Source organism: Lutjanus erythropterus, chromosome 13 (genome assembly GCF_056507025.1).
Source record: "Lutjanus erythropterus isolate fLutEry1 chromosome 13, fLutEry1.hap2, whole genome shotgun sequence".
Lineage (NCBI taxonomy): Eukaryota > Metazoa > Chordata > Actinopteri > Lutjaniformes > Lutjanidae > Lutjanus > Lutjanus erythropterus.
The window spans coordinates 33,311,248-33,324,039 of record NC_139329.1 but is presented as its reverse complement, the minus strand read 5'-3'; the positions used below and the strand labels follow the sequence as shown (position 1 = coordinate 33,324,039).

The 12,792-nt window shown below is 40.8% G+C and overlaps 1 protein-coding gene across 1 annotated transcript in view; it reads right to left on the bottom strand.

The window, feature by feature from the left end:
- Window positions 1–12,792, bottom strand: part of tspan18b (tetraspanin 18b) — a 51,331-nt gene that overhangs the window by 26,484 nt on the left and 12,055 nt on the right. The gene's annotated exons all lie outside the window — the stretch shown is intronic.

Genomic DNA, 12,792 nt, shown 5'->3' with positions numbered 1-12,792 from the left:
GGGATTTTTGGTCTAATTATCCTCAGGTCTTCTTAGGTTGGGTCTGACTGTGCTCGGGCCCCTTTGGATTGGGTCTTTGTTTAAAAAAATGATTTATTCATGGATTGGGTAGTTTTTCCCAAGGTTTTGGATGAGGTCCAATATTTTGGACCCCTGTAGACCTGGTGCAATGGTGAGAAAGTAAGAAGGACTTTTAAACTTTTTCCTCAAGCTCTTTTTCACTCTTCACACATGTTCAACACTTTTGTTACACTATTCCTGTGTACATCTAAAGAGAGTTGCCACAATACCAGAATTTTAACCTTCTATACAATACTAGTATACATATTTATATCTTCTATATTTTTTTCTAGCTTTGATACTTTTGATACCATAATTAACAAATATTGTAATAATTTCTAGATGAAGATGACGGTTCCAGTGCCATATCTGTCCATCTGTCCACATTATCTAGGTTTCTGATATCAGGATTAGAGGTTTACATGCGCAAAGCATAACCAAAAACCTGAGCATAACCAGGACATTCATGCACATGTAAACACACTCAATGTTCAAGTATAATGGAGTGTATTTTGTCTGCCTCTGAACTGCAGCCTTTTCATCATGTGTTTGAGTGTGGCTGTTTACCTTCAACCATTATCTGATGACACACTGCACAAACTCATTTCGAGCCTCCCCCCCAACCTTTGCTATATATATTGGCAAGGGACTCGTCATATGTGTTTTCTCTGCGCTGCCATAAGTCACCTCATCCTGCCAATCAGGCAGGCAACCTTGACTGAAATGTCAGAGGTCAGAGAACAGCAGGGAGTTTGACCAGCGAAACTTCCTCTGGGGACAGGAAGTGGACAGGAAAACAAGAGAGGAAGTGACAATTCTTCCATCTACACCTCGCTCGCAGCTGGCTTTGACCTCAATTTCTCAGCAGTGTTGACAAAAGCAAACCTCTGAGCTGCAGAGGCAACTCCAAATTTAGAGATAACGACCTACGGGGCCTTTTATACCCTGAATCAAACCTTTATAAACACACTTAATAAAAGGAAAAACCTACAGCTCTTGATGTCAGCTCTCTCCGGTGATCTCCAAGCACATTCTGACAGTCTCCATATACATCATGCGATAATGTTACAGGAATGAGAAAGAGGGCAATTGCTGGTAGCCATAGATCTTCTGAACGGTTCACTTTAATGAGGGTAATACTGAGGCAGAATTATCGCCTTACCCCATCAGGATTTATTGATCTACCAGTGTGAGTCAACCACCAGAGATAAAGATAAACCACCACGATGGAGAAACAATCCCCACTCTGATCAGAGGGCATCGCTCAATTAATCACTGACTCTCTCCTCTCCGGCCACGGCTAACCCAGTGTTTTCTTTGTTCTCCGCACTACAGTAGGCGCTCTCATGTTTTACACGCCAGGCGAGAGCATATCCACTCATTCGGAGTACACACCAAAGATGTAGATTGAAGTCATTACGCAGTCATCTATTTTCTCAGTGTTAATTGTTTCAGGCTTATTGGAAACCTGATAAGAATGCAAACCCTGGAAATGTGTTAGGAGCTGAGGAGGCAAAAGTACACAAACTTGTTACTCAAGTAAATGTGCAGATGCTTGTGTAAAAAGTAAAAAGCTTGGGGAAAGAAGAAGTATTGACTCAACTTCTTTACTCAAGTAACCTCAAGTGGTTTACTCAAGTCTGAAATCTAAGTGTAAAAGTAAAGAGTAGCCCTGTGAAGGACATTTCTACCAGCTGTTTGAACCTCACATTTTCTCCACAGTCAGGTCTCCCTCTTTTTTCTACTTTTCCTTGTTGCATCTTTAACACCTTTTTTATCTTCTTGACGCCTTGTTACATTGTTTATATCTTGTTACATTGTGTTCATCTTGTTACTTTGTTTTCATCTTGTTAGGTCGTTTATGTCTTGTTACATTATTTTTATCTTGTTATGTTGTTTATGTCTTGTTACACTGTTTTGTCATGATAAGTCCTTTACTTTGTTTTCATCTTTTTACACTGTTTCGGTCTTGTTAAGTTGTTTTACTTGTCATTACGTCCTGTTACGTCTTTTTTATCATGTTATATCTTGTTATGTTGCTTTTGTCTTGTCTTTCATAGCACTTTTCATCTTATGTCATTTTCTTCTTGTTTCGTCTTCTACATTGTTTTTGTCTCATTGTGTTGTGCATGATATGCACTGATGGATACGCAGGAAATCGTCTTTTGTATTTGTTTGGTATTGATGTTCTGAAAGTACAGATATTTGTGTTAAAATGTGGGGAGTGAAAAGATGGAAAGTCTACTTCAGTTCACTCTGATCAGGAGTGTGCAATTTTGACACTGATGAAAGGCGACACTGTGTGCGCCTCTTTGGCAAGTCAACGGCAAACATTAGCCAGGCCTCTTCTCTTTGTAGCAGCAGGTTCCTGAGGCAGCAGCCCGTATCTTTCACCTCTACAAAGATGCCTCCATCAAAGAACAGAGAGAAGTGTCTTACACAGACCCTTTCAAACATCTGCAACCTGCTTCTATAATTACACATCACCAACTTCTCTCTAGTGACACCATGATAAAGAGCAGCAGCTTAACTACTTGTTGTTATTTTCTTTAACCCATGCCTGTCTAACTTAACTAGCTGCCTCGTACACTACCGCACTTTCACCCTACTTCCCAGGCCCCAAAGGCTAGCCCCCCTGTGTCTGAGGAGCCAGGGGCCTGGGGGGCATCACAACAGCGCTTTGAAGTCGAACGATTAAAGAGGAAAGACCTGTCGAATTGGGATGATGGGGCTAAGGTTGGGAGAGGGGGAGGATCAGTGCGAGGGACAGGAAAGGCTGTGAATACTGAGAGCTCGGGGGCCCCGTGGGACACAATTAAGAGCAAGGCTTTTTTAGAGAGGGTTACAAAAACACAGCAAGGATACTAGCAGCAGTTCAGCCTTCCCAGCCAAGGTAAGAGTTCATTACAACATACGCAGAAGGGGCTGGGGCTGTTAAAATCTCGCCAGTTTGTACGCCGACTCCCCCCCCATCCAACGGGCCCCGCGAGCTGACGAACAGCCGCATGATATACATTTCCATCCCAGTCAAATCCTAAAGCCCGGTAAAGCTTGTGAATCACGCAGCTTACAGCTCACAGAGCCACGAACTTAGAGGGGAATTGAGATGAAGATCCCGGCTGCCTGCACAAAGAGGAAGTTTGCATAGATTCGTCCCTCAGGATGTTTTCCTCAGCTAAAACATGAGTGCACAAAAGACAACACACCAGATTTGATTTCACGTTAGAATTAGAAGACTGAAGATATGAAATGCTTTTAGGAAATGACTAGACTAGAGCTGCAACAAATGATGGTTTTCATGTCTGATTAATGCATTGATTATTTTGTCAATTACTACATTAAAGGGCCAGTTCACCACAAAATCAAAATATTTTGATGCATCTTTTTCCTCTAATCTGTAGCACTATTTATCCATCTAAATTGTTTTGGTGTAAGCTGCTGAGTTCTAGAGAAATTGGCCATAGTTATGTCTGCCTTCTCTCTAGTGCTCAGCTTTTGGTGCCAAGGCGCCAAAAAATCTGTCTCTTGCCAGAAATCATGGCACGGTTACTCATGATACTCCATAGACCTTGTTTTGAGAAGTAAATAACTATTTTCTGTTTTTCAAACTACACCGCAGACGGAAGTGTACATCCACTCATGGACGTAATGCTCATGCTCGTGACAGTGCGGTATGTAAACATTAATGGCGTCCTCCTCGGCTATAGATGCATGCTTCCTTCTGAGCAGTGATACGTTTGGTAGGTGGAGCTCAGCAGAAAGATTTCCTATGTGAAACTGCTCACAACAAAGTTGGTGGGTTATCTTGAGTTCTGGAAAGAGACATTTCTGTTGAGTTTTTCAAATGTATTTCTTTGGCACTTTGTACAACCACAACCAGAGCGCCATCAAGTTGCAATATCGTTGAGAAAAGGTGGACTTTCTCTACAGCTAATATCCCCACCAACTCACACTAAAACAAACTAGATGGATAAATGGCACTACAGGTAGTAGGAAAAATAGGTGTTTTTGATCAGTGATGAAAACAATCATTTGATGCAGCTCCAGCTCTAGTATTTTTTCTCTAGCCTGTAGTGCTTTTTTTTAATCTATCAAGATAGTTTTGGTGGGAGTTGCAGAGTTTTGGAGACATCTGCCTTAGAGATGTCTGCCTTCTCTCCACTATAATGGAACTAAATGGCCTCGACTTGGGGTGCTCAAAGCAACAACAACAACAACAAAATAAATAAAAAAAATTCAAAACCAGTGTCTCTTTCCAAAACTCATGGCCTGGTTACTTTCTTTCTACTAGAGAGAAAACAGTTCCTACATGAAACTGCTCACAACAAGGTCTGTGGATTATCTCGAGTAACCGGGTCATGATTTCTGAAAAGAGACACTGGTTTTGAATTTTTAAAATGTATTTTTAGTGCTTTCAGCACCGCAAGTCAAGTGCCATTTAGTCCCGTTACATTCAAGAGAAGGCAGACTTTGCAACTCACACCAAAACAATCTAGATGGATAAACAGCACTACACGTAAGAGCAAAAATATGTATTTTCCACTCTCCATGCCATAAAAAAGCAATTTCATTTTCAGACAAACTGTCAGTCAAGCTGCATACACAGACCAGGTCACAAACCTCACTCTAAACAAAAGGAGAGTCCAAATCCAAGTCCAAGTTTACCAAAGTAAGGCAGTTATAGCACTTGTACCATGTATATTTAATGTTTTTGGATTTTACTACCATTGACTGTAAATATAGATGGATCCATCCTTATGCTGGTGACATAAATTGCAGCCAAAGTCTGTGCAGTAGTGATCAGGGTTAGAGCCGCAGTATCAAGGTCCCACCCACACACCTGACTGACCCAATCACACACAGCATTCAGCTGTCAATCATGACATGAAACCCCCTTTTTATAGCATCAAATACGATACGATACTCAGCTTTATTTATATAGCACCTTTCATACATTTCAAACAAGCAAAGAATGATAAAAATCCAAATAAATAAAAACAAATAAAACCATGCAAGAATTAAATGACAATACAACAATAAAATTAATGTTATTAGAATCAAGTAAAAGGAACACCAATATATATATATATGAACTGATATGATATGATACAACATGATTATTAAAAGCAAAGTTATCAGAAAAATTAAAATCTGAACATAAATCAGCATGATGTGAACTACCTAAAAAACATTTTGAGGTGTACTTAAAATTTTTCTTGCTTGGCTCATGTCCCATCTGCTAACATTGAGACAACGGGATTTATGACCTATCCTGCAGCCAGACACCAATTGAGATATTTTGGCTTCACTATTGGGGAGCTGTCAAGTTGTCCATCTTTATATATGTCAATGATTGCTATACCTGACAGACTTCCAGTGGGAATCCATGGTATTTTGTACTAAAACATATGGTGTTACAGTATATTTTCCACAAGACACTGAATGTAAAAGTATGTGGCCACTGTTGTCCTATAAGTCAAACCAGCCACTTAAACATGTGTTACGAACACATCTGGTAACCATTTCTAGGCTTCATTTATATTTAGCTAAAATACCATATTCAGCAGTAGGTTTTGTACATGTGATATCAGATTCTGTAGCAGAGAAACCCACTTTAGCAATGGTCCTCAGCAGAGGAAACTATCCTAGCTGTAAGGTTACCTAAATTTGTGAATATCTGTCCCCAACATGCCCTCACCTTGTGCCTGCTTAAAACTCATAAGGCTTTTTAGAGTGCTGACAAACAATGCGGTAAACATCTCAATGCAAGAAGATACACAAGAAGTGGAAACAGATTCTTTGCTCAATGGGACCAGATGCAACTTATTTTCATAATTAAAACCAGTGGAGGGCATTTGAGTTTGGACTCCTCCACAAGCAAAACCCCTTCTCTCAAATAGCTTTTTAGCTCATATGCACAGAAATCTGTGCCAAGGCAGTGATGTTTTGCTTTTGTTAATCAGAATTTTGCTCCATGACTAAAAACTTTGACACGACTAGAGTTATTATAAAATATAAATCTCAATAAAGAAATGGGCCAAAAGAAACCAAGAGAAATGGGCTGAGGGACACTTGGATTGCTGCCTGGTAGTTACAACACCAGTTCAGCCCGAAATCTGAGGCCCAGTGGGTCTGGTTCCCATTGCTGATGGTTTTCACTGCATTTCTCAGTGAGCACACCCAGCAGAGCTAACTACTTTATTCAGACTCCATTCTAAAATTCAGAAAATAGTGGTGAGTATCTGTGACCGATTGATTGATTCCAGGAAAAATATTTTCATTTGGCATATTTGAGGCATAGAATTGTTGTTGTCAGCCGTGTTCAGACGAGGTGAAACAACACTGTAAAGGCTGGACCGAAACAACGCTTTGACTTCCTTTGTTTATGAGCACAAACATGTGGGTCACATTACTAAACAAAAGTATAAACAAACATGGAGGAAAATGGCAGTATTGCTTCCCAGTTTATATCCAAGGCCTGTTGGTATTTTGGATTTCACAACTTTGTCATGGCATTGTTAACTGTCGCAGCAATGCAGCCAAAATCTTCCCTTTAAAAACCATGTGGAGCTCAGCACAGCAGGAAAACACAGGGAACAACCTGTTGCTTAATCTGGAAACACATAAGACCCTGGAGACACATTACCTTTGAGTTTCCTGCAAGGTTTATAGGGGAGGTAGGCCACCAAGAAATAAAACATTATCCTTCAAGGAAACATTTTACACAACAAATGCTACATATTAAATGAGTCTGGCTACTCAGATGAGGAGTCTGTTTTCCAGCAAAATCATCAACTTACTACAAACACATTAATATGCTAAGTGTAATTAGCATCTTTTATTTTTTTATATTGTTTGTTAGCTTGTATACGGCAGTGGCTGATACAGCAAATGCTAACCAGTTGATTCCACCAAGCACGTCTGCGCCACAGTCCTGATCCATCTTCCACACAGCTGCAAGCCCCACTAGCAGCATTTCAGAAGCGTTTCAGCAGCAGAGAGTTTTACCAGTCCTGATTATGTTTACTTGATCGGATTTTGTTGATTAGGTCCTCTTTCCTTGCTCTTTGTGCTTCTACCATGGATGAGCAGGCTACATGGTTAAACAGTTTCCTCTGTCTGTGTTTATGATCCTGAGTCTGCACAGGGTCTTTTATTTTGAAAATTAACTGGATTCTCCCTGCCTTTTCTGTGTCTGACTCCCTGCCTTTTCTGTGTCTGACTTTCTGTGTCTGACAGACTTAGTGCGTATTTGAAGTGGAGTGGAGTGAAGAGACGCTTCTGAGCACTGCTGGTGGAATCACAAGCATTGTGTAGAATGGCTACGATCAGCTCCAGCAGACGTAGCAGCCGCGCCTGGTGGAATTTTGCCATAACTTTCAATCTCAGGTTTCAGGTTCCTTTGCATCACAGAAATTGGCTTTCAGTTTTACATACTTTTACATACCAAATATAGCTTGCCTGGGTTAATTTTGAATTGAATTTGGTTTATCACTCTCTGCTAAACCATTTCCTGGAGGAACCACAACATCCTACTTACACAGTAGAGTCAGTGAAAGTATCGATCAACTGCCATATGCTGTTGTTCTAAAATAACTGCAGGTGGTTGTGTAAAACTAAAATACTGAAAGACAATATTGCAGACCATTAAAACTATTACAGTAGATATGGAATTAGCAGCTTAAGAATCAATAATGTATCACATCAGGAGGTCCCTGATAAACATCCAACCAGTTGATTGTATAGATGACATGCAATAATACTTCTTATGCAGGCAACTGCAAGCTAAACTCAAGGCAGTAAATCTAATGTATTAATCCCATATCTGAACAAATGCATTAGTTATCCATCACAAATAAAAATACGCAATTAGCATTAACTTGTAGTTTTCTGTACCACTTACAAACAGAACAAACAGAGATGTACATACATTAATTTATTCTTATAACTATTAACCACACCAGTTGAGTGGTCAACAAGACACTATTTAAAAAAAAAAAAAAAAAGTAACTGAGTATTGTAGATTGGGTCCTCCTCAGTTTAGCAATGCTATGAAGGTGACATATAGTATGTTATGTTGTATTTCATCTCCAAATTTGAAGATTTTGAATTTTTCGATAAAACCAAAGGAGGGAGTGCTCCTTTATGAGTTGAGAGAGATCTCCTGTTTTTTAAGCCAAACAAAGCCACTGGATCATCTGAAAAATGCATTGCCACAAAACTGAAAACATGGCTGCTTTTCTGAGCTCACGAAAAGCTGACATTTTGGAGATAGGTGGAGTTCACTGCACAGCAATGATTTGTTTGTTTGGTTCCTTCAGCAGGTTTTCATATCTATCAAACCCCTGAAAAAAATAAATAAGCCATGTGTTGTTAATTATGTCAATTTAAGAACTATTAAATTTGGTGAAACAACTGTGAAACTGAAGTAATGCCAAACATTGGACTAGTTAAGACTTTATATCCAGATATATAAAAGAGTTACTGAGGCAACAGACTGTTTGAGAGCAAATATTGTTTAACTTGAGCTTCGACATGATTGCCCAAAGCAGAGCTCCATTGCAAGACACACGCCAACACACACCTATCACATAAGCTGTGTAGAAAATCAGTGTGCAACAGCGGCTTAATAACAAAGTTGACACAACCAGAGAGATGGTAGCCGGCTGTGTACAGAAGGGGCCTGTACAGAAGCAGCAGGGCAGGTGTCCCACTGCGTTACGAGAGCCAGAAGCTTTGCATCTGGATCATTTCCTCAGCCCAGAGGGGCTCCACACTGTGACCTCCTCATAAAGCTGCACACATGTGCCAAAGAGCCCCAAATCCCTCCAAATCCTCCATCTACCGTTTGTCGGCGTGCATTTGGTGGCTGTGGTGAGGGCAGGTAACAAGCTGTGACAAACTCACAACATCACAGAGAGAGGCAGCAGTGAAAATGACTCATGCTTTTTGTCTCTCACACTGTCAAATATGCTCACGCTAATGGCCAAATAGCCTGAAAATGTGTTTCTGCACGAGGAGGAAAAAAAAAAGGTTTTATCACTTCAGCTGAGCAGGGTGAGACTGATGGCAGTAGGATTACTGGAGCAGAGAAGATGAAACCAGGATAAAGAAAAACTCTCAGCCGTGTGAGTAAGACTTCTCTCCACTCCGAAAACCTTAACGTACACTCCTTTCCACACAGGTTCACTCTAAGCTCGATGCTTCCAGGACAAGGAGCTGAAAGATATCCTTTGAGGACATATCCTGCAAGTGAGTGACTCCCAAGAGAATGCCAGGATGGACTGAAATGTGGAAAAAGCGTGCTGGACATTTTCCATGGTACAGTCTTGTGAAAATGCAGGAGTGCTTTAAGAAACATTCCTTTGATAGGCTGAGGGAGCCACAAGCGGGGGGACGTCAGGAGAAATCATGCTTGGCTCAACACAAAAAGCACTCAGAGAAATGAGATTTAATCTGCTGAGCTTAGAGTGTATTAGCCAGATGTAAACAGTCAGTACCAGCTGTGAGAAAGATAACTTCCACAACCCCACTGCTTGGAAAAACAACGCGTGAAACATCAATGGAAGAAACTCCGCAAACAGAGAGATTTAAGGGGCCAGAATAAAACTTTCACAAGCCAGTTGTGGGAATCAGTGGGTTAAGGTTAACTGGCCACAGTGAAACACTTTCACTCTGAGAATACTCTGCCTCCAGGCCCGAGCTGTGGGAAAGGGAGTTTATGCAATTACATCACATTGATTTATGGGAGACAGAGGAAAGATGGGGAGAGGATGGAAACTGAGCCGCTTGGAAGCAGTCCAAGATTAGGTCCCTGAAGAAACACAAGTCAATAGGGTTTACACCACAAAACATGATGGATCCGAGACAACTGTGTGGGGATGGATGTGGTCAGAGAGACATTGGCAACACAGGGAGGTCAAACCTATCTTAAATGATGGAAACGCATAAAACTATGAAAACAACCATAATTGTGACACAGAAGCTTGTCGATGAACCTGCTCACAGAGCACGAACAAGTTCAGGACAGTGAAAACACCACTTTAAATAAGAAGTGAGCTGCAAACATCAAGTAACTTGAGACTTCTTGAGGCTTGAAGTTAAAACTTGCTTGCGATTTGCATATGAGACTTACTCCCACCTCTGCTTTGAATCATCTCAACTCAAGGGAACTGATGACAACTGTCTTGCTCGAGCAGATGCTGGCGATGCTGCGTTGAGTATTAATTGGGAGGCAGTGATGAAATTTTGAGCAATGCGCTGAAGCGTGCACTGTGGAGTAAGTGCGGAGGGGGGGGCGTGTCTCCCATCAGCTCTCTGCAACCTAAATAAGCAGGCCGTTTAGTGCTCTCCACTACTGTAACAGCACCACAGGAATGACCACAACTGGGATATTTATGTTGAAACACATTAGTGCTTTTCTGCTTATTTAAACACTTGCGTGTGACTTGAGTTTAAAATACAAAAAAACATCAAAAAAGCTATCTTAACTTCTACTTGTCATGAAGATGCACGCACAGCAGTTCTGTGAGCTGAAGCCAAGCTGAGAGGGGCACCACTACTGAAGCTAAGCAATGAGCTGCAGTAGATGAGGTCAAAAACAAAAGGTATTGAAGTCACTCAAAAAGGGTCAAGTTATCAGTTCAAGTGTACACTATATTTACAATATTTTCACAGCTTTACTTTGTTGTCACATGGCCTTTTTTGGAAAAGAAACCACTGTTACGTAGACCAAATACTGCTATCTCCAAATGAACCAAACTCCATAGGTGAAATCAGTAATTTTACCATGCAGAACACAGGGGTTGCTGGACTACTGCTGCATTGATCTGTTAGTTTGTTTGAGTTATTGTGTGACTTCTGTGTTTTTAAAAAGATATTTGGATTCACCAAAGACAGCTCGAGGCATATTTGACCTGTGTTTTTTTGCTGAAAAAGGCTGCCCGAGGGCAAAGTAAAGTGGTAAAAATATTCTAAATACAGCATACACTTAAGCTGATATTGATTTGATTGGGTGCACCTTTTTTTAATTGGCTGAAATACCTTTTGTTGCTGAAACCGCCCACAGCAGTTTATTGCTTAACTTTTGCCCCGGTGCCCCTTTCTGTTTCTCCAAACTGGGGACATGTCGACTAGCATCTATTGAAACACGCAACATACAACCCTACCTCAAATAATTCAAACTATCCCTTTAAAATAAGTCTTACCGCAAAAAAACGTATGCCTTTTCAGGATTCCTGTCGTATAGTCTCCATAAACATGAGCCGACAAAACAAAGGGAAAAAAACTCATTAATTTTCACAACATGAGGCTTGCGTTGATACCAGCCACCAAATGGTGAAGATATGAAGAAAGCAGGAGGAGATTACAGATGATATTCAGTATAATGAGCTGTGGAGTTACAGTAGGAGATATTAAATTGTATTGTGTGTTTTTTTTTTTTTTGTTTTTTTTTTTAAGTTTGCAAAACCTCCAACTGTCTGCAAAGTCTCAAGCTTCTTGGCAAAACAACAGACCTTCAGTTCAGGCCAAAATCAACAGAATAAATATATACACACATGGAGAGCCGGCCAAATATCTGATGGGGGTGTTTTGAAAGCTCGCAGTACAGGCTGGATTATCAAGGGTGAGGTGGGCGGGGGGGGGGGGCTGCTCTAGATGTGGCAAATGTATGGAAAGCTTACCCAGAGATGTTTTGGGAATAAGAAAACAGTGGACATCTGTTCCTTATTACATTAAAAAAAAGCAGCTTGTCCAATTCCAAACTGCCTGCAGAGATAAGCGAAAGTGGTTTTGGTAATTGCTCACAACATTGGCTTTCTCCTCCATCATTGTTTCTTTTGTGCATCATTTTAATGTGGTGAGATCAAGTGAGATCATATCCGGTTATTGACTGAGACTAAATTTTATTAAGTATTAAAGAAAGAGAGCTGCTTTAGCTCCCCCAAATCCTGTTTTGTCATCTGTCCAGATAAAGCACCACTTTGGAGCCACCAGTGAAGAAGACGGATGATTTTTTTTACTGTATGGTTTGACAGATAAAGCCAAAAGAACCTCTACACATCCAGGGGTTTTTCAGAGACACCCGCAAAATTACTTTGGCTTCGACATTGGTGCTGAGGCGTTTCACATGGGATCAGACTCCTGCCAAGTGTTATCGGGAAACATGATCTGGACCCGTTTCTCTGGGGTGCAAGCTCTTGGAGAAATGCCTGAGCTGTCTGTTTTTTCCTCAAAACACTTCACAGTTTGGAGCGTCACACCCAGGTGGTCAAGATTAGGTTGGATGACTTTACTGCCGGCCTGACGCGGGACAGGTGACAAATCAGTGGGAAGCCATCCAAGATCACCTGATGTTCAACTGAAAATAAAAATCCCTACGAGCATCTTTTTTTTAAACACCTAAATCAATGAACACTGCAGCCAATTTAATTTCACATACTGGAGACACCTGCTGTGCCTGCGCTATCTCTGACAAACACATGTGAAGGTGATCCCAGGATTCTCCCGTCAGAAACGGCTGGACTGAAATACATTTTCATGAAAATATCAAACTCTTCTAATATGCTTCAAATGGTTAAACAGTGGCTAGCTTTCCCATGCAGTGGATTCTCCTTTTTTCCACAAAGCTTCAAAGAAAAGAAGACGGAGCGAGGTAAGGATTAGGGGAGAAAGGAATTACGCTTCATGGTGTGTGCATGTGTTTACCCTAATAACTATTAGCAAAGAAAT